The 20,965-nt window shown below is 46.9% G+C and overlaps 1 long non-coding RNA gene across 1 annotated transcript in view; it reads right to left on the bottom strand.

Annotated features, from left to right (window-relative positions):
• Positions 1-5,164: 5,164 nt before the first annotated feature.
• LOC134471670 (uncharacterized) overlaps positions 5,165-20,965 on the bottom strand; it is a 46,137-nt gene continuing 30,336 nt past the window's right edge. Inside the window, exon 2 of the long non-coding RNA XR_010041246.1 lies at positions 5,165-6,857. This is a non-coding gene — a long non-coding RNA (uncharacterized LOC134471670). The remainder of the gene's footprint in view (positions 6,858-20,965) is intronic.

Here is a 20,965-nt window from a genome sequence, read left to right as displayed (position 1 = left end):
CTCTTCTCCCCTGCCTGCCTCCCAGCACTTGACTTCAGGGAGGGGAGACTGGAACACTTCACCTGCCCCAGGACCTCGCACTTTCACTCCCTGCTCCCGTCAAACTTAGTGACTGTGCCACCTGAGTGTCACCCATCTGGCCTAGAACACTTCCTGTGGCTTTTTAGGTTTTCATTGGGTTAAAATGTTCTGTCACTAATTACTTAAAAGTGTTTCCTCTGGGAAAGCAAGACATGAAAGCTCTATAATTACACAGTCCTTACGCTGAGTAGTCTGACAAGCTCATGTGTAACATCCACTGGGGAGTCCTGCCTCCACACCCTTGAGGACAGTGGGTCTGCAGTGAAAAGCAGACCCAGACCTGGTATACTGAGCACTCGAAGAGGCCTGACTGCGAAGCAAGAGCAAGCAGAAAGAGTAGACCCTACTAGTTACGGACCTGCTATGCCAGCAAATCATAAATCTGAAGCACTGGGCACAGTTGCATTTTCTCATTTCCTTTGCATCTTTAAAGCATGAAGCCAGGGGAAAGCTGTGGGATCCTGGGACAGCTGGGCCTCTCACTCTGCTGGGAACTAACACGAAGCCCATCCTCCCACGCCACCATGCATTTGGATCGCAGGGACATTGGAACCACCAGTCTGTTGCCTGTCGTAAAATGATGGTAAAGAAACCCAGCTGCAGTCAGGGTTCCGGTTTGCTCTTTGTTTCCGTTAATCTGAAACCCAGGCCAGCCTTGTGATCTAGCCTAGCTTTGTAGCCTAAGCATGGGCAGCCGCGCACACACAAATATTATTGGGTTTTCTCTCTAACCAAAAAGAGTAACATGAAATAATATCAACTGTTTTGTATGATGTTAGCCCTACATTTACACCACCCTTATCATCCCTAGTTGAATTTTTCTCTTTTATTACAACAGGCATTACAGACCAGTTCACTGGGTCCTCCAAACCCTCCCATGCCTTAGGCTAGAAAGATGAAAGTTTCAGTCCCCAAACTCATCTGCAATTTGAGTTTTCTATTAGTTCAGGTTTTCCCAAATCAACACACTGCTGTGAGACTTGAAAATCAGGGAAGACCATGAAGAAATTGAGTCCCACAGCAACAGTGACACTGAAAATAGCAGAGACAGTTGGTCTTCCTACAGGCGCTGTCGCCAAGTCCTGGTGTCCAGTGCCCAGTGGCTAGCAGCAAATACAACAGGAGGGTCTGTCTGCATTGTAGACAGCCTCGGACACTTATTTACTTCCCACACAAATTTTACGCTATTTCTTGGGGAGGTCAGCTTTATCAAACCAGATCCTTAAAGCACAGCATATTCTGGTACCAGTGTGGCACTGAATGGTCTTTTGATCATCCCTGAAGTCAGTGTCTCTCCAAAGAACTTAGACACATAAACAAGAGTTGAATTTCCTTCACTGATCTCAAAATCATCTCAGAGTTCATCCTATTGAAATAGAGATCTGTGAAAGAGACAAAGATAGTGGTCACTTACGCATCATTTTTTGTTCATTCAAAAATATTTAGTGGGTAATGTCGGGGTCGCTCCCGGCCGGCAGGAAAGACACACGACAAAGTCTGGCGGTGTGCAACCTTGCCTTTATTTGTCTCCGCGTGGGCCCCGCGAGGCCTCCTCTCTGCCACCAGCCCTTTCTCGCCGGTGGACTTTCTCTATCTCTCTCTGTGCTTCCTCTCTGTGCTTCTCTCTTGTGGCGGGAGAGGCATTTACTTTTATAGGGTAACAGTGGCCAATCAGTTCAAAGCGCGCGATGCGGGCTGATTGGCTAACATCAGTTGTTGCTAGGCAGACTATCTTACAGAGCGGGTTGTTTAAGTCGCCAGCGCAATCAGGGGGCAGGAAGCAGGCGCCAACTTGACTCACTCGATGGGAGGGGCAATCTAGCTCAGGCTCCGCTCCCACCCACAGGCCCTACGTCCGCCAAGTAAGGCGACCGGTGTCGGCCGCGGCTCCCAACAGGGTAACTCTTCTGGGTGTAAGAGATGTGATCTGAACTCTTGAAGAGCTCACAAGTTAGTGAAGAAACTTAACAGGAAAATAGATCTTGAGTGGGCACAGGATAGTTCATTGAGCTCTCAACTATCTAATCTTAAGGTGCAAAATCCAGTTCTTCTGTCGAGGGGTCCCCAGGCTAAGCAGCGTTAACTGGCCAAAGCAAAGGAGGGTAGAAAAGCCGTTCTAGACAAAGGAACAACGTGCACAAAGGTCCTGCGGTAAGACAATTGAAAGAATGACTCACTTGATCTTCAGACAGTCCTGAGTATGACATGCAAGTTGTACTAAATCAAAACCAAATGATTAAGCAGGGTCCGAGTTCCAGAATCTATCTGATAACACTCTGTTTTCACTGGGTTTCATTTGAATGAAGAATGTTCTGTTAGAGTATATTTTGGTACAATGGAAGAACACATGAGAAAGCAGGTGCTAGGATGTCGGACACCCAAAAACAGGCTGGCCAGTAGTATTCAGACGAAAGGGAAACTCGGAGCAGAGCAGCGGGGAGCCAGCTTTGACAGTCACGCAAGATCATGCATCGCTGGCCCCGGGCCTTTGGGAAACCGTAAGGTTCAGCGTGTGTGCACAAGAAAAGAAAGAAAAAAGATTATATATATATACACACATATATAATAGATAATTATACTACTAATCTGTTTATCAAGAATGGTGTGTGCTTCCATTGTTTGATCAGTTTTTCATCCTACATTGTGTAATCTGAGCAACTATTTTGAAGATAACAATATGCAACATATTAACCATTATTAATCTCTTATTATGTTGTTTTGAAATTCTGTATCATTGTTTTTGTTCTTTTGTTTTAAAATTTAAAAAATAGATAAATAATAGGAGCCAAATGCCCCTCGTATCTGCATAGATCCACACACGATGCTGCCTGTGGGGAGTGAGGGGCTCAGCAAATATTCCCTCCACACAATTTTCCTGCTGCAAGACAGAAGGCAGTGCAGAGGGCGAGCCAAAGTGTAAGACGTTTTCCCCCTGGATCGACAGGTTCTGGCTCAGGCTCTTGCAGAGCCTTGCCAGGCCTGCTGTCGGCGCATGCGTTCTGAGTGGCCCCTCCAGGGAGGGGAGCCCCCATCCAAAGCTCTGAGAAAGGAAAACCCTTCGCAGGGTGCTGAGAGGGACAATTTATAGCTCATCGACTCTCCATGTGCTATTGAGATAACGCCCCCGCTATGGCTCAGGCATCTACAGCACCGTTTGAAAGTGATGTAAAATTAAAAAGCCCTCTTCCAAAGATCTCATTCCAGAAAGCCCAAGCCAAGTCAAATATGCAATTACTTCCCAGATGAATGCCTCTCCTGGCACGTGTCCCTGCTCTCCAGCTGTAGGTTACGGTTCCTTGTCTCAGCATATTAATCGACGTTTAAATCCAAACTTTATTGTTTCTTGGATGGGGAGACACCTCTAAAATTTAAAAGAAAAAAACGAAAAATCTCTTCACATACAGAGTGTGAGCACAACTTTGGGTCTGAGAAATTCCAAAACGGAAAGAATCTTTCTTTTAACCCTTAGCGTGGTTCCAGGCAGCAGCCTTCTGGTTCAGCTGCCTTTTAGGGAAGCAGCCTTGGGCTTCCATTCCCGGCTGCCACCAAACAAATGTGACTTCTCAGAAACTCACTCCTCCTCCCTTTCCTCAGTGTGCTGCTCTCTGTTGGAACTGCTAACAGTCCCTTAGAATAGCTGTAAGGATCAACTGAAGAAAGCAGGGGTTGTGCAAAGCCCAGGACCAGCAGCAGCAAGGGCACCGCACACAGAGGCCCACAGCTCAACTGCTTGGTCCTCTCTCTGCAGAGGGCAAGCGCTGTTACAAAGGGGGTACAGGAAGAACCCAGAGGCCATTTCTCTCATTAAACACTGATTCCCTTTGACCCACCAGCCTTTAAGTTTTCCCCCGGGTGACATTGAAGAAAAGGAAAATTCAAAAGCAAATCTATCAATAGACAGCTGCCCCTGCTTAACACACAGTGCATCGAGGAATCCACTCACTGTGTTAATGAGTCCTAAGCTCACTTTCAAGACCACAAAGACTAACACAGGGTTAGGACAACAGGTCGATGTCTGGGTGTGTGATTACCATCTGAGCTTCTTCTCCACCTCTCCCAGCAAGGCATCCAAGGGAAACCCAGTGGCTCTGTGGAATTCTTATTGCCATTGTCATTTTTCCTAAGTCAATTTAAACCTGAGTAGTTATCCCCATGTAAATCTCACTGGTCCCCACCAATGCCCATCTCCACCTTCTCCTACAATAATTGGTAAAAGGATGACAAATCCTTCCAGAGTAAAATCACATACAGGTCAGGAGAGGCTTTGTGAGGCTGAGCTCATGGTATTCCAGTCTGTGGAATCTGGCCAGGCTCCTCGGTGTGGACGTGACAGCCTGAGAATCACTCCTCCTGTCCAGTAACCCTGCTGCAGTGCCTGGCACATGATGGACACTCCGTTAATGTTTTTGAAACTAAGCTGAACTGGAAAATGGTTTGCAACTGAGCTCTACTGCAGTTCACGTGTGTGTGTGTGTGTGTGTGTGTGTGTGTGTGTACACACGCCCAGTATATCATTTAAAAGGAACGCAGTAATAATCAGGCTACACTGTGCATGAACCTGAAAAGCATTAGGCTAAAGAAATAAGCCAGGCACAGAAAGTCATGTGCTCTATGATTCTAGTCTTATAAAATGCCCAGAGCAGGCAAATCTATAAAACATAGGTTCGTGGTTTCCAAGGACTAGGGCAGATAGCAACAACTGCAGTGGTAGGAGTCTCCTTTGGGGATAAGAATGTCTTGGAACTAGACAGAGTTGGTGGGCAAACAATGCTGTTCTGAAAACCATTAAATCACATACTTCAGATGCCTAGTTGCCTGCTGCACGAATCCCATCGCAGGGGAAATCACAGCCTCCTGCCTGCATTTCTAGGACCTGCTGCAGGTGCCCCTGGTCACCCCAAGCCTCTCTCACCACTCACGAAGCGGCTCCTGCTCAGTCAGGCACCCACAGACTCCTGGCCCCTGAACCCTTCACACATGGTGAACGAGCAGCTCTCCTCAGGCACAAGCTGGGCTTTATGCTTGAAGTTTATACAAATGGGGAGCTCATTTAAGAAAAAGAATGCAAGATTATTACTCAAAATCAGATGCAAAATTAGATATTTATTTTATTGACAGTTTATAGCAGTTCCTTTTAGGTTCACATTCAATATTCAAAATGTTATGAAAATTTGGGGATTGTGAAATTCAAGAGCAGTGCTATCAAGTATGTTTCATATATGAGCTATAAAATTTCAGATGCCTTTTTCTTATGTAACAAATAAATTTCAGTAATCTCACAAGCAATTTTTTTTTTGTTTTTTTGAGACAGGGTCTCACTATACAAGTCAGGCTGGCGTTCAGCTCACTTTATAGCCCACACTGATCTCGAACTCACAACGATCTTCCTGCCTCAGGCTCCTGAGTGCTGGGATTACAGGTGTGTACCTACCAGCCAACCTAGGACAAGTCTAGCTCCCAGACAATCCTTGTGCTGATTTTATCTTAGGACATATAAGGTGTGATAGGAAAATATGATGCCTACCATGCAGCAGACTGTGCTCACCACCAGACCTGCTTGCTGACTGCAACAGTGCCTCCCTCCATGAATTATCAGACCACAAAAGAAGATGAGTACTTAAGTAATCTCAGTGCACCCTGCCCTAAGGCAAGGTCATGCTCAAAACCCATGACAGTGTAGGATGGACCAGGAAGGATTTCTTTCATCCATTTTCTGGTTCATTGATGATGCAGGGCAGACCCAACATCTGAGGCATCCTGGAAACAGGAGAAGGAGTTTTCTAGTGAGGAAGGTCACAGAAAATACAAGGATCACTGTCTTCAGGAAGCTGAGGACAGGCCCCTAGATCTGGGCTACTTGAAAAGACTGATGGAAGGTTGTTTCAGTGATCTATTGCTGCATAACAAACTACCTATAAGATTTAGAAATTTGAAACAATTATTTCACTAGAGCTGATGATTTTATGGATCAGGCATTTTTGAGCAGGACATATTTGGGAAATTCTCAAGTCTTGGCATCTTGTACACCAAAGGACATCAACTGGTACCCCTCACTGATGGTCACCAGGTGGGCAGTCCACTCCGTGCCCCCATAGTGGCTTCACTTGAGTGACTCACATCTCAGTATGGTTGGATTTAAAAGGCTTGGGCACCAATGGAAAGGAGATATCAACAGAAGCCCTGCACCTGTCTTCTCGGGGAGCTGAAATTCTTATGCGGTCTCAGAGCTCTCTAAAAAGTAAAATGCTAAGGACAGGAATGGAAGCTCATTAAGGAATGTACCAGAAACTGGCAAAGTGTCACTCCCACCATATTATATTGGCAACAAGCAGTCACAAAGCCCATCCAGAAACAAAGGAGATGTATGCAGGTCTTCATCTCCTCCTGGAGGAGTGAAAAGAAATTGCTGTGCCTTGTATTTGCCATGCAGAATTTTAGAGGAGAAATTCAGAGTTGAGGAGAGCCTTGTGAACTACCCTAAGGAGTTTGTGTTTTATCCAGTTTCAGTAAGAAACAAAATCAGACTTTCCTCAAGCAAGATTTCCTTAACAAGTACAGGTATTACAATATCTTTAAGGATAACCACTACCAGTGTGTGATGGAAGATGAAAGAAAGCAGAATCCATGGCTCAAAAGTCCAGTGAAGAAGCTGCTGGGGCGCCCAGCTAAGCAATGCTTTGATTTCAGGCCGATCCAGGTTGTGTTGACCAGGAGAGATGCTGTAGGTAAAGCCTCTGGCTGTGAGAGGCACAGTCCATGGACAAGCTCTGGCCATCCTGTGGAATTAAAAGAGAAGAGAGAAACGGAGCTAGTGTAAATATCGTAAGTTTCTAGGTTGGACGATGACATGCATGATGGTCCCATTAGCAGTGACTGGTGTCCACTGGTAGTTTATTATTTCAAAGGCTTACTGAATGCGGTGTGTTTATTGCTCCTCTTGTGACCCTCTGCACTGACAAATGCCTGTCTCATGAATCCCTGCCACCTCTGTTCATTCCCCATCTCCTTCCCGACACACAGGTCTGTAACTCAGGGGAAATTCCCTCTCGGTACAGATGCTTATTCATGCATAGCCACTCCAGACTGGAGCTTTTCATCTCTGTTCACAGAGAAGTTCAAGGCCAGCTAAATAGGAATCAGCCAGAGGAGGTTATTAAAAATTCCTCTTTCTGGTGGCCAATCCTGTGGGTTCTGATTCAGTGTGACGGGGCGGCTGCCAGGCTCAGGACTGCTGGGATAAATGACTGGCAGGGATGATAGGTAACAGAAATCTGTGGAAGGTGCTAATGGAAGCTGAGCCCTTTCCTGATTGAGGGCTGCCGAGATCTCTGGTTACACAAAGCACCTGAAAGCGAAGGCCGGGGTTTGATGGGAAACAGGATGCTGTTCCACTGCTTCCTTTCTAGTCTTTACTAACTGTGATCTTTTATCAGAAGCACATATGTTTTCAATACCATCACATGTGGCTGCAGTTAGACCAGGAAACAAATTCTCTGCTAGTTGAAAGGACTGGTCTCTCTTTTGCACCCACTGAGCGTGTTTCTAGCCTCTGCTGGGGAGACCCTAGGGAAACAATTAATCAGCCCGCCTGCCTGCAGCACTTCGGTGCTTGGGTCGTAAGAAGTGCACTGATCCCAACAGATGGCAAAGCAAGAGCCTGGAAACCCTGCCCCACCTCCAGCCCTTCCCCCATCTATCCTCCGCTTCTTTCTGCCCTGCTGTGCAATTCCTGTCACAGTTCAAGGTCTATTCAAGCAAGTGCAATAGGCAGTTTCCTACAATCAGGCAGTTTCCACGGCCTGGGGTTACGCACCTTCCAAGTGGCCAGGCCCTACTCACCACCAAGATGGTTAATTTGGAGTCTGAACAACTGGATTCAGAGATAGAAGATTAGTAAAGCACACTTCTGGGTGTGTCTGATGTGTCAAGGAAGCTTGACCTTGGACACTGTTTCTGCTGCCTGGCTCTTTTCCCCTCCCACACTCCTTCTCTGTGATCTGCGCCTCAGCACTACACTCTGAGCAGCTGTGCTCTGCCGTACCTTCCCCCATGATGTTCTGCACCTGAGCCTGTAGACCAGGGACTGACACCTCTGAAACCAAGACACCCCTCTCTTCCCTAGAGTTGTGGACGTCAGGAAGTTTGTTCAAGCAGTATTTTTTTTTTTTTTTGAGCAATGACTCCATCAGTTAAATAACTGTAGAGTTTGAGAAAGTTACTCTGATTCTCTAAACCTCCATTTTTCCTTCTTTAAATGGAGATAACAATAACTTCCTCAATTCTGCACCACGGATTACCTAAACTAGTACCAGCTAAGGTATTCATGGATGCTAAGCCTCAGAAGCTGCGTCAGGATAATCAATACGTGTTTTTAGCTATCAACAGCTGAATGGATTAAAATAAAATAGGTGGCTGGATAAACAAACTATGATATATTGATGTATCTCCATAAAGAAGGAATGACATCCAGCACATTTCAACATAGACGAACCTGAGAACATGCTGAGAGAAAGAAGCCAAGCACAAAACCCACACAGTGGTTTCGTATGTTATCCACACGAAATTCTCAGAATGTAGATGAGTGGTTGCCAGGGGCTGGAAGGAGACAGAAATGGGAGTAATAGTATAAAAAGCATTGGGTCTGGTTTTGGGTGATGAAAATGCCTTAAAACTAGATAGAAGTGGTAGCTGAACCACGTCAAGAATGCCCTAAATACCACTGAACCCTTAAAATGGCTGGTTTTATGTTATGTGACTTTCACTTCCACTTTTAAAAATGCAGTGGGTAAGTTAAGGAACTGCAAATGCATGAAGAAGTTACTGGAAAGGGGGAACAAGGAGCAAGAGTGGAGAAAGGTGAGGCAGGGGTTAAGATGACAGGGTGGTCACCCTCCGAGTGCCCAGCTGGACTCCCAGCAGGAGGAAATGTGGACAATAAAAATCCTAAAGAAATTTTGATTAAAAACCCTTATTCTTTTCATCCTAGCCACAGCTCCTTTGTGTGTTATACTTTAGGGTGTGTTTGCCATTTTGGCCTCTGTGTTTTTCACATATTATCTGCACAATTCACATTATCATCTGGTTCTCTTAATAGCTGTGCAATGATTTAATGAACTACTCTATTACAGCAACATCTTGGTTCACAAATGCTTCTGTTTGCAAACAAAAGCACTCAGCAGAATTTTGCTCTCACTCACAAACTGCACTGGATGACAACCATGACCATCTTCTTTACAGAAACAGAAATGCAGACATTTTTCCCCAAGAGGGTAAAACAAATTAAGTTCGTAAACTGAGGTACTGCTGTATTTAGACCAAAGGTCAGCAAACTACAATTTATAAACCACATCTGGCCCATTGCCTGTTTCTATATAGCTTTCAAGCTAAAAACAGTTTTAACATTTTTAGTGGTTAGGGGAAAAAAAAAACAAAAAAAGAATATTTCATAGCATGTAAAATTATATGATATTAAATTCCTATAAATTAAGTTTTATTCTAATTTAATTTGGCAGCACAGAACTGAGCCTCTTAGCTAAAGTAAGTTAAAAGGCTTTAGAAGGAACCAATCCCTTAACCTTGCCTGTTTCCTCCACTCTACAAACTCAGTCCTTCTGCCAAGTTCCTTTACCTATCTATGTCTGGACCTACCACAAAATTATCTCTGACCTCTTCCTTGAGTTCTCATTAATAAAACTCAAATACTGGGGAAAGTGCAGGAAGAAACATTGAATTCTGTCAGCACACCTGGACAAACCTTTGTCACACATGGTGGTCCTTTGTTTCCATCCTCCAGAGAATTTACCACCTATTATGTGCTTTGCAGGCCTGGCTGACTTTGCTTCAGGGTGCCATGTGTCCTCCAACCTCGTTAATTGCCCTAAAAATCATCTCCCGCTCTCTTGTCTTTCTCTAATCTCCATTGGATAAAGGGTATAGAGTTTCTGGGTCACATTGGGCTGGCGGGTACTCATACTGCTGTGAATTTCCCACTACTAAATTTGTATGCTTTTTCTCCCATGTAAGCTGTCTATTTTCGGTTCTTTCCAATGAAGCTCAGGGGAAAACTCCTTTCCTTTCGCCCTTCTAATAGTCAAGCACATTCATCTACATACTATCTAAGGCATCTTACACAACACAAAGCTAAATGACAGGCAGACACTGCATGCTCACAAAGCCTAAAATATTTATCATCTAGGTCTCTACAGAAAGCACTGAGCAGCCTCCAATCTGTACGGCTCAATTTTTCATCATTAGAAAGCAATGCTCCGGTGATACCTTAATGAGTAACTTTCTCCTTCTTCTAGGTTGTTTGCTTGGGATGAATTCCCAGACACCGGACTGCGTCAGAGGTTTTGTGTGCTTGGCTCTTTATACTCGCTGCCAGGTTGCTTTCATGAGGACTACACCAATTTCCACAGCCCCGGGGAGTCTGAGGATGCCAACTTCCACATACTTCCTCTGACAGCATAGTGCCTCAGCTTTGGAATGTTCCGAAGCCCTAACCACTCTCGTTCCTGGAGCTGGCCAGATGCATGACTATGCATTTCATCACGAGCCAGGCTCAGAAGCAAAAGGTCCTGCAGATGCTTGCTTTGTGCAACAACGTGCCCACGGCATGAATGTCCAGGACTCAGAAGTGTCTTGTTAATTTTGCAAGACAACAACTATTCCTTTGGTTTACTATTTTCTCTAATAAAGCCAATTCATGCGCAAACTGACAGTCTCAGTTTCTAAGTATACAGATAAATAAAGTCTCTCCACTTGAGAGATGAGCATAATTTAGAGAAAGTCAAATATCCAGCAGCCTTTCAAACCTTTTCCCCATTGCTCCTGGCATGGACTTAGTTGTGCCCTGCCCTTCCTGGAGTGAAGCCCCAGCTCCAGCATGATGGCATCAGGTGATGAGGCCCCCGAGCTTACATTAAATCAGGAGAGCAGAGCCCTGCTGGGATGAGCCCTTTTCCAAAGAGACACAGAGGGCTCTTCTCTCCCTGCCCTGTCTGCAACCAGGACCCAAAGCAGCTGGCACCTTGAGCTTAGACTTCCCAGCTTCCAGAACTGTGATAAATAAATGCATTATACCAGCCCACCTGGGAATTTGTTATAGCACCCCAAACTGCTAAGACATTCCTTAACATTCTCATTTTTAATATGAAAAAGTCAGCGTCCAATGTAATACTGTAGAGAGTTGTGTTAGTCACCTTCCCATTGCTGGGACAAAACACTGGGCGCACGCGACTGAAAGGAGAAAGGCACGTGTGTCCCACCATGTCGGGGCTTTCAGTTCCTGGTTGGCTGGATCCAAGGCAAAAATGTCACGATAAGGGGACACAGCAGAACACACTGTTCACCGTGTGCCATGCAGGAATCGCAGAGCAGAGGACAAGTCAGAAAAGAAGGGGCCAGAGACAATGGAGTCCCTAAGGTCACACCACCACAACCCACAAAGACACACCAAGGAGCATCCTCAACTAGTCTACGCATTCTCAAATGGTCAAGTTTAAAATCAAGATTAACCAGCATGACAGCTCCCTCAGGGTCCGTAGCAAGTTTGCTCCCAGGATGCTCTAGGGTAGCAAAATCTTTATAACTTCAAGTTCCTCCTATAAAATGACACAGTGATTACATAGAACCTGTGGGTAGGGCTGGGACTCGCTCAGTTTGAAATCCTCTGAGACAGATTGCCAAGTACATAGCAGATGCTTAGTGGACTTGTAGAATATACTTTAAATCCTCTCTACATTACTCATGATACCTAATACAACATGTGTAGATGGTTGTTTTATTACACTGTGTAGGTAATAATGAGAAGAAAGTCTATACACATTCAAAACTGATGTGATTTTTTTCTAATTATTTTCCACCCCTGGGGGGTTAAACCCACAGACAGGGTGCTTCAGCCTACAGTGACTGTTCAAAGCCACATGGCTAATGAATCGTGCAGGCCAATGGGACGCTCCTTCAGTGTTCCTGTCATTATGCTCAGTGTTCATCAGTGTAGTCAGTAATGCTGTTAAAGGGGCTCACCAATTAGATTTTCTTGGTTATGTACATTGATAGATGAAACCCACAGTCATGAAATTTGAGGGGCTAATAAGTTTATTAATCTCAATGCTACTGATCCATGAAAAGAACCTGAGCATCAGAAATGCCTGCTATAGAACCCTGGTTTCACAGAACACAGCCATATCTCCAATATGTGGAGGGGCACGAGGAGGAGAGGCCAGGTCTGGCTTCCCATCTTGTACAATACCAAGTCCCACATACCTGTCTCCATAAGGTGATGCTTACCACAGTGACTACATTTTTCTATGTTGGTGACAATTTTCCACATTATGTTGTCAGCACAGCAGAAGCAAAGGCTTGATTTTCCATACTGTGGCCAGATTCATCCTCCTGGCACCCCACCGCATTTCCTGAAGTCACAAACGCTTCTGGGTAGGAGACTCAGCACACGCTCCTCCCTGCCACGGTCCTGAAGCCCTGCTGTCCTCAGAGCGTGCCCAGTGTCCACAGGCTGCCTTGGTCAGCTCTGGAAGGGAGTCAGAGGAGGGGCCCCTAAACCCAGCCTCCATGTACCAGGCACATCAACACAGGGCTTCTTGGCTTCCGCGGCCTGGTGTTAGGAGTCCCAGCCATGTTTCTGCCATCAGTGACCTCTGACTCCTGCAGAAATCTCCTCTGAAATTTGTCCAACAAATGGAGCCGGAACTTCAGCCCCAACATCTGTCCCCACCTCACAGATTTCACTAAAAACCCACTTTAAAAAGCTTCCTCTTCCCCTCCTCAATCTGTGCACAAAGGCAGCGATTGAGCCTGGCACAGGGAAATCAAAGCCTGGATTATTGAATATCAAAGCTCACCGGGGGTCGTCCTCAGACCGTCCACCTGCCCCACACTTCATAGCTAGGCCTGTTTTCTCCCTTTCCCTTGACTACCTCTCCCTGGGCTCCTCGACTCCTGCTGCAAGTGCTGCTCATTCATGATTAAGTCCACAGTGTGCCTGGTCACAGACATGCTTAATAACACGCTTAAATAATAACCCACAAGGGGCTGGGGATTTAGCTCAGTGGCATAAGCACCTGCCTTGTAAGCAGGCGGTCATGAGTTCGATCCCTGGTACCGGTAAAAATGGAAATGAAAAAGACAAAAAAAAAAAAAAAAAAAAAAAAATACCTGTAATAATAACCCACAAGTGTCTACTAAGCACCTACTATGTGATCAGGCTATCCTGAAGATTTAAAGATGTGTAAGCCCAGCCTCTTATCATCTGCCAAGGGGGCAAGAGACACTAGAAAAATTGCAATCTTGGAGACAGTTCCAGTACAATCCCAAAGGGCTGTAACAACATCTAGGTCTATCACTTTTCCTAACTCATCGACTGTGTGCATGACTGAAAGCACAGGTTTTCAAGCTAAGAAAAAAACAAAACAAAGCAAAACAGCAACATGTGAATCTCAGCTCTGCTCTGTGATACCAGGTAAACTAATTTCCCTGGGCTTCCATTTCCCCATCTCTACTATGAAGGGCAAAATGACACTAGGTTAAGTGCACCCATGTAAGCTGATGTCATGTAGTATTCGTGATGCACTTTGTTGAGCCTCAGGACCCGTAGGCCAGGCGTCCCCAGGCTGTCCCCAGGCTGTCCCCAGGCTACCCCCAGGCTGCCACTGTCCCCCACTGCAAGACAAAGGCTGCGTGCTGCCCCCATATTGGGCCTGGGCAGAGCTTAAGCGCTTCTCTGCTGCAGATCTGCGTAACCTGGAGGTTATGGGTGTGAGGCAGGGGCAGAGGCCCGAGAAGGGGAGCCAGGAGCCAATGCACGCTCAACTCTGAGGAGACCCCAGGGCTCTCAGGGGCCTTTTCAGAGTGTGGGCTCCCATCCTGGCCCCCAGGAACTGGCCTCTGAGACTTAGAGGATGCACAGGCAGGAAATGGGTTCACTTCCACCCCAAATCTTGCTGAGCCACAGGCAGGGCTTCTGGGGTGATGCATAGTGACCTCTCCTGGAGGGGAAATCTCCCCAATTCCTGAAGAGCACGGTGAACTCCTGAGGCCCTGCTGGGCCTGCAGGCTCCACAGGTTAAGTGACATGGGCCTGGCCCCACAGTAACAACAGTGGTGACACAACCAAGCTTCAGAGACCAGGGCACTGGGTGTCACCTCAACAATCCAGAGTCTGAAGCAGAGCAGAAATCAGAGAGGGTGGGCAGGTGGTTCAGCCAGTGCAGCAACAGCACTGATTTCTAACAACCAGGAGCTTCCACAGGGCCACCCAGGAGAGAGGGGGCCCTCTGGGGACCCAGGCAGTGGTACCCACTCCTGCAGCCTTGTGGGTGCATGCTCAGGTTGGTGTTAACGGTGCCAGGCACCTCAATCATAGCCACCTGTTTAAAGTGCACTCCTGAGAGCAAACGTTCACACAGCTTCTGTATCTGGGGAAAAGAGGAAAGCGGGACACTGGGCTCCGGCCTGGCTCTGACCCTGGAATGTGGGATGGGTGAGGCTAACGGCCAGGAGGCTGCTGCTGCGATGGAAGGTCACCCAGAGAAGGACAGCAACGGGGAGGCATTCACCGGGCAAGGAAGGTGTCTGGGTAGAAGGGGCCTTGCAGGAAGAGAAGTTTCGGGCTATTTACCTACAGAGTAAATTGTGGGATGCACTCAGTTTTCCAAATTAGATCTAAAGAGATCCACCTTGTCATCTATAATAATGGGGGAGCCATGCAGACAGCCTGGGGCCTGAGTCACATCTGTGCCATGGGACAAGTGAGGCCTCACCTGGCAGCAGGGCTCTGATTACCCCTCACTGGCTCCAGCTGGAAGTACGGATGGGAGAGAGGTAAGTGGCTCTGCCCTCCCCCAGGTGCTGTCCCAGCGTAGGGGCCTTCAGAAGTCAGGCCGCAGGCGCGTCCTGAGAGCACACCTGCAGGACCCAGGGAAGCAAGGACCCGTCCGCTCCTCAGTGTGCGTCAAGCCTGCTCAAACAACAGGCTCCCTTTCATTCCTGACTTAAAGGAGAGTTTCCCAAGGCTTCCCCCATTAATTTCTCTGACACATAGGGAAGAAAAAAATCTTTCTTTTCCCAACAAAAATAAAATATTCTTCCTGGTGTCTGTGTGATACAGGAGCGCAGGTCAGGCAAAGGTCGCAGTGGGCCAGGGGCTCGCCCTGCTCACTGAAGAACACTTCCCCTAGGGTATTTCCCTTCCCCAGAACAAAACCCTTGTCTTCTGAAACAGGCACCTCACAGCACCCACTGGGTGCCTCGCCTACTTCTGTGCCCTGCCGTACCCCCCAGGCCCAGCTCCGGCCCAGCCAGCAGGAGACCATCCGCTAGGGACCAGGACCAGAAAGGGAAAGTGCTGTGTCCTTTATCCTCACAGAAAGCACTATGGGCTTCTGTCCAGAGGTGCCAATCTTTACTGCAAGAGGGATCAAAGGTGTCATCAGGTCTGAACACTACAAGTTAAATTTTTTTCTGTAATATTTCCGGTCACTTAAATCCATGAACAGTTCTCTCCGCTCCTGAAGGCCATCAAAGATCAGGGAGCAGCCCGTGAGCCACAGGCCACAGCTGCCTCGACCCTCAGCTGCCCCGCCCAGGGCCCTCTACACCCTCCCACTTTGGATCGATGACTTGCCATCGATATGATTTCCAAATCATTAAACGCTCCTGTTCAATAAGCGGTCAGATTTCAATGCACACAAAATGAGATTTAGCTCTTGATCCACACTAGCTGAAGCCATGTTTTCCAATGTATACAGGACAGTTGACTTTCACCTAGGGAAGAACACTACGTTTTGAAAGATCTCAAGGCGCGATAATATACAGGGAACAGAAATTATCCAGAGCCACATCTGTAGGCTACTAAAACAAAGACTAACCTGCAGATAGGGTAAAGTTAGAGTCAGAAGTCTCTGTCCTTCAGCAACTGTGTTGTCTTGGGCAAGTGACTTAGCCTCTCTGGACCACACCCGGAACAAGAAAACAATAAATTCTACCTTCGAGCAGGATTGGGAATTACACAGGAAAGGCACCAGGTCTGTAGAGAGTCACTGAGTTGTGAGTGCTGTTTCTATCAGGTTCCTAACCATGGCGACCCTGGGTAGCATAAGGCCTATGTGTTGGGAGGTGTGACCCCTACCTAACAGGACAGGAACGTTGGCTGGGCAGCCCTGTACTCTCCATAAAGTATACTCCTGGCACCATGGGTTGCCAGAAATCTGCTTATTTCTTAACCTTTTGGATGAAGGCATTAAAAACGCTAGCCAGGTATCTCTGATTTTAATACCGTATAAAAAGAACTTCATTTATACAATTCCGTGTAATCTTTGAAGGTGATAAAAGCAGATATTATCTCTGTTTTGTGGATCAGAAAACAAAAAACATTAGACTTGGAGTCAGGAAATCTGAGATCAAATCTCAAATGTGCCACGTGAGTTTTGCAACCTTGAACTTCTTATTCCACTTATCTCTCAGATTCTGTTCTTTGTCTGTAAAATGGGTGTCTGGTACTAGGAGAGATTTTTATCTAGAACATGGCAGTAAAAACTGATTCAAACTATAAGACCAGATGGCAAAATCAGACCTCATCTGGCCCAGCATTGCCATATATTTCTCAAAATCATTTGTGGTTTGGAAATATATCAGATAAAATGATTTAAAATTCCATAGTCTTTGCAAAAATGGTTCTCAGGGGGCTGGTAATTTCTCAGTCTCTGGATGCACAAAATTACTGCCAGATCCCAGAACCTATTGACCTATTGGAATGTCTTGGTCAGACTATTAAAGTTTTGGATTCTCAGCATCTTCCCCTTCCTCCAGTCAGATGTAGAGGGCTAATGCTTCTAGATCGCACTACCTAGTATGGTCTAACTCTGTCAGTGACCCGCAACTCAAGGAGGACCTACAGGACACTTGCATAATCACTCCCCAGGAGTGTCTCATAGGAATGTGTTTTTTGCCATTGCTATTCAGTGTAATTTCTCTGAGTGCCTACAAGGTACCAGGCACGTGCTAGAAACAACAGATACAAAAATGACACCTGGGGAGTAGTGAGAAAGGCAGGTTTAGAAGCAGGAGCAAGGCAGTGTGATTAAGGTCATAATAAAAGAGAAACTGAAGGATTCTAAACACATCTGACTTTCCCAGGAAGTTGATGGTTTCCCACGTAAGACAGCATTGGTAGGAGTGTGAGGGACGGATAAAAGCAAGCTCGCCCGGGGAAGCAGCAGGTCTGCTGATGGAGGAGCGATGCTAACTGACAAAGCCCAGCGTTTCTAGGAAGACGGGACTGGCCTCGCTCTCCCGGCTTCCTTCCTGCTTTCGCCTCCGCATCCTTCAGGAGCAGAATCCCGCGCGTTTCCCTACACTTTCTTCCCTGGCCCTCACACGTGGCCGGTCATCTTGTGCTGCTTGAATATCTTCATGTCTTCTGCTTGATCAGTTCTTAGTGGGTTGCTGGAAGCAGCACCCTCCATGGTCAGCACCTTTTCTTGCTTCTATCCCCGTCCAGCCGCAGACTCACGTAGACCCTTCCACGGCCTGGCAGCTCATCCCCATGTTCTCATGAGGGTCCCTGCCTCTCAGCATGGCACTGAAGACTCTGTACTTGTGTTCCTACTTCCTCCTCTGTGTTCTTTTCCTGCTCCTTCCCAGCCCACACACAGACAAAAATACTCCTAATCCAGCCCCACAACACCATCAGGCAGGCTGCCCGGGCCCAGGTGCTTTCACCCATTTCCTAGCTCTTTCCTTCCTGCTCACTCAAGCAACAGCCCTGATTCCAGAGCAGGTGCCTCTGGCTCTGATCACTCCCCTTCCTCTTAGCATTGTAGAACTCCTCCAGGTACATTTTAATCACAGGCTTTCTTGTCTGTCTCCCTCAGTAAGCAAGCCCTAGAGCGTAGAGATATTAACGGACATTAACTTGGTCGTTTCTGTGTCCTTAGTACCTAACAGAAGACCTAGTGCATACACGCAAAGGAATGAATGGAACCCACAGAGATCTATTTATTTTGCAACAGTCACTCATTCACTCACATGGCAAATTTTAGTTGAGCGCCTACTCTGAGCCAAGTATTGCTCTGGGTGTCAGAGAGGTAGCATTGAACAAACAAAAGCCCTTTCTACATTCTAGTAGAGTTTTACTCTGATCCTTAAGAGTCAATTCTTTCCTTTCTTTATTCCTTCTTTAACAGTCATTAACAAACAACTCCCTGAAGACTTTGACGCTTCTCACTTGCCACACACACTGACACTGATGCCGGCTTAGTGAATATATTCACCACCTATCCCAGCTCCCCCAAATTATAAGCAACGTGAATTTCTGAGTAGACATTTACTGAAGTCCTGCAACATTTGGCCAGATGGTTAACCATGAAAAGCTAGGAGCGATGGCACCGAGTCTGCCCCTTCAATGTGTTCCAACGCATCTCAGTTTTCGGGAATAAAAAAGTTAGGAAAGGAAAATTCCAACAGTAACCACCATTGTTCACGAGCTCTTATTTACAGGGCAACGGAGAATTTCCGAGGCCAAATTTTTTCATCAAGTAATGTACGCATGACGGTCTCAAAGAGCTTCAGTTTCCTTGTGCACTAGTGGCATCCTAAGGTCCTGCGCCTGGAGACCAGACAGGACCCCAGCAGGACAAGTTGGGCTGACCCACGTCTTTTCACAGGAAGCGCGATTACCCTGCGCCTAGAGTCACACATCCAGCCTGACCCCAGGGATGCAAACTCGCCGCAGGGACTGAACTTGTACCAAGAGGAAAATTCTTCAAGTGCCATTTCCTCTCTGGAAATTGTGACGCAAGGTCCACTCATCCCAGTGGAGACTTGCACGCTACTGGGATTCCAGAGGTCCCCATCTGGGGCTTGAAGTCCTCGCTATGTGGGAAAAGGGAAACCCTTTGGAACCCTCTTCAGGGGTGACAGGAAATTTGTTTCTAATCCCAAGCTCCTCCCTGGTCTTTTGCCTTCCTTTCTGACTCTGATGAAGAGATAGGTCCTGTAATCAGGCCTTCTGAGGTACAAGCAGTGCACTACACAGGTAGCTCTTCTATTTCTGAGTCTGAGCCCCTCAGGCTGGAAAGGACCACAACCGCATCCATCCAGCAGAGGAGAAAGCTGAGCTCGTGTGCATTCGTTCTGCACTCCATAGCCTCAGACCATGGGGCTCAAACAACAAAGGCACACATTTCACGGTACTAGAGGGTGGAAGGGTCCGCGATCAGAGGCTCCTGGGTCTGGTTTCTTCTGCAGGCGCTGCCCTTGGCTTCTCTTCCATGGGCGCATGTATGTCCTGCTGCCCCTTTCTGTGTCCAAACCTCCTCTGGGTGTAAGAAAGGACACCAGTCCCACTAGGTGAAGGCCTGCTGCAGTGACCTCATTTCAAATGAAGCATGTTTTGTGAAGTCCTATCTCCAAGGACAGTCGCATTCTGAGGTCATCAGGGTCAGGATTTACAAATTTGAGGAACCACAACTAAACCTGAGTGTTCTACAGAGTGCCCCAAGCTGGTCCTTGTTTCTAACCAAGATTCCCTGGGGCCTCTGCCCCAAAGGAGGGAAAATAACAAGAGCTAGCTCTCCCTGTCTTGTTCACCACCACATCCTCCATGTTCACACTGTGACTGGTCCAGCAGAAGCACCCAGAAGTTCTATAAAATAAATATATCAATGAGTGAATGGTCGAATGATGAGCTAGACCAAAACTTTGCAACTCCCACACTGATGGCAGCTCGGCCGATGCTGTACATTGTGTGCTCGTGTCCCCATGACGCATAGGTGGCAGCCCTGTCCTGCACTGGGACAGTGATTGGAGCCCGGACATCTGTGAGGCAATTCAAGATACACAAGGTCTCTAAAGTGCAAGTTCGTGCACCAGAGCTCTCCCTCCATCTGCCACTGACGATGCCGGGAGAAGGGGCCTTCACCAGACCTCACACATGCCAGCTTCTGCCCTTCCTTGTCCCTGGAAAGCCACCTAGACTGTGGTCTTCTCCTGCAGCAGCCCAAACCACTGACACAGCCAGCTGCATCTCAGTGGTGAGGGTCATTCCATGCACTGCACCCTTGGGTGCTACCAGGAACGTCACCTCCCAGCCACCGCAACCAAAAATCTTTCCAAACCTTGGCAACTGTCTCCTGGGAATAAAAAACTGCCCCCAACTGAGAACCATGGGCCGTGAGCACCTGGACAGCAGGAACCACATGAGAAGGCAACAGACACCCGGTGCCTGCCCATGACAGATAGACGCTCACTCAATCACTGGTCACCAGAGAAAGAACACAGTCCACAAGCTGCTGAAAAACAGATCCAGACCCAATTTTTCTATAGGATTTGGCCTCTTACTATGTACTCATGCTGAGTATCTCATGTAACTCCTTTCAGCCTGCTTCCTTGTCTGTTGGAGAGAAAAACCTAAAAATCCAGCGTGGGGATCCAGCTTTCTGAACAATACAATATGACACAAATGTGGATAATTATTCATGGATTCTCAGAATCCATTCCTATGCCTCACACTAACTCTCACCTAAAATAACTTCAAAAGTGCACATCCCTCCTAATTGTCACAGGCCTTCATATTTCCCTGATCCTTCCTCTCTCCAGAAGACATGGGAGCTGTCTGGATTCTGTAAATTTATGTCCCTGCCCCTCATCCTTTTCTGTTTAATTTCAGGCTCTTCATCTCATAGATCTTAGGGAAAGGCCTGACCTCAGCAGCGTCTTGAAAGGAGCTTTGGAGTGTGTGTGACACTCCAACTTCACAGTACCCAGAAACAGTGCTTTCTACCTTACATGCTAACCTTCCTTCATGAGTCACTGATGATCCAATCTCTCCTCAGGAAGCTTCAGACAGACTGAAACTCTTTGCCCT

Source organism: Cavia porcellus, unplaced genomic scaffold (genome assembly GCF_034190915.1).
Source record: "Cavia porcellus strain 051 isolate PalLab524CR breed Dunkin Hartley unplaced genomic scaffold, mCavPor4.1 scaffold_19, whole genome shotgun sequence".
In the NCBI taxonomy this organism is placed as follows: Eukaryota; Metazoa; Chordata; class Mammalia; order Rodentia; family Caviidae; genus Cavia; species Cavia porcellus.
Note: the sequence above shows the minus strand (reverse complement) of the source record. Positions and strands in the feature narration are given on the sequence as shown.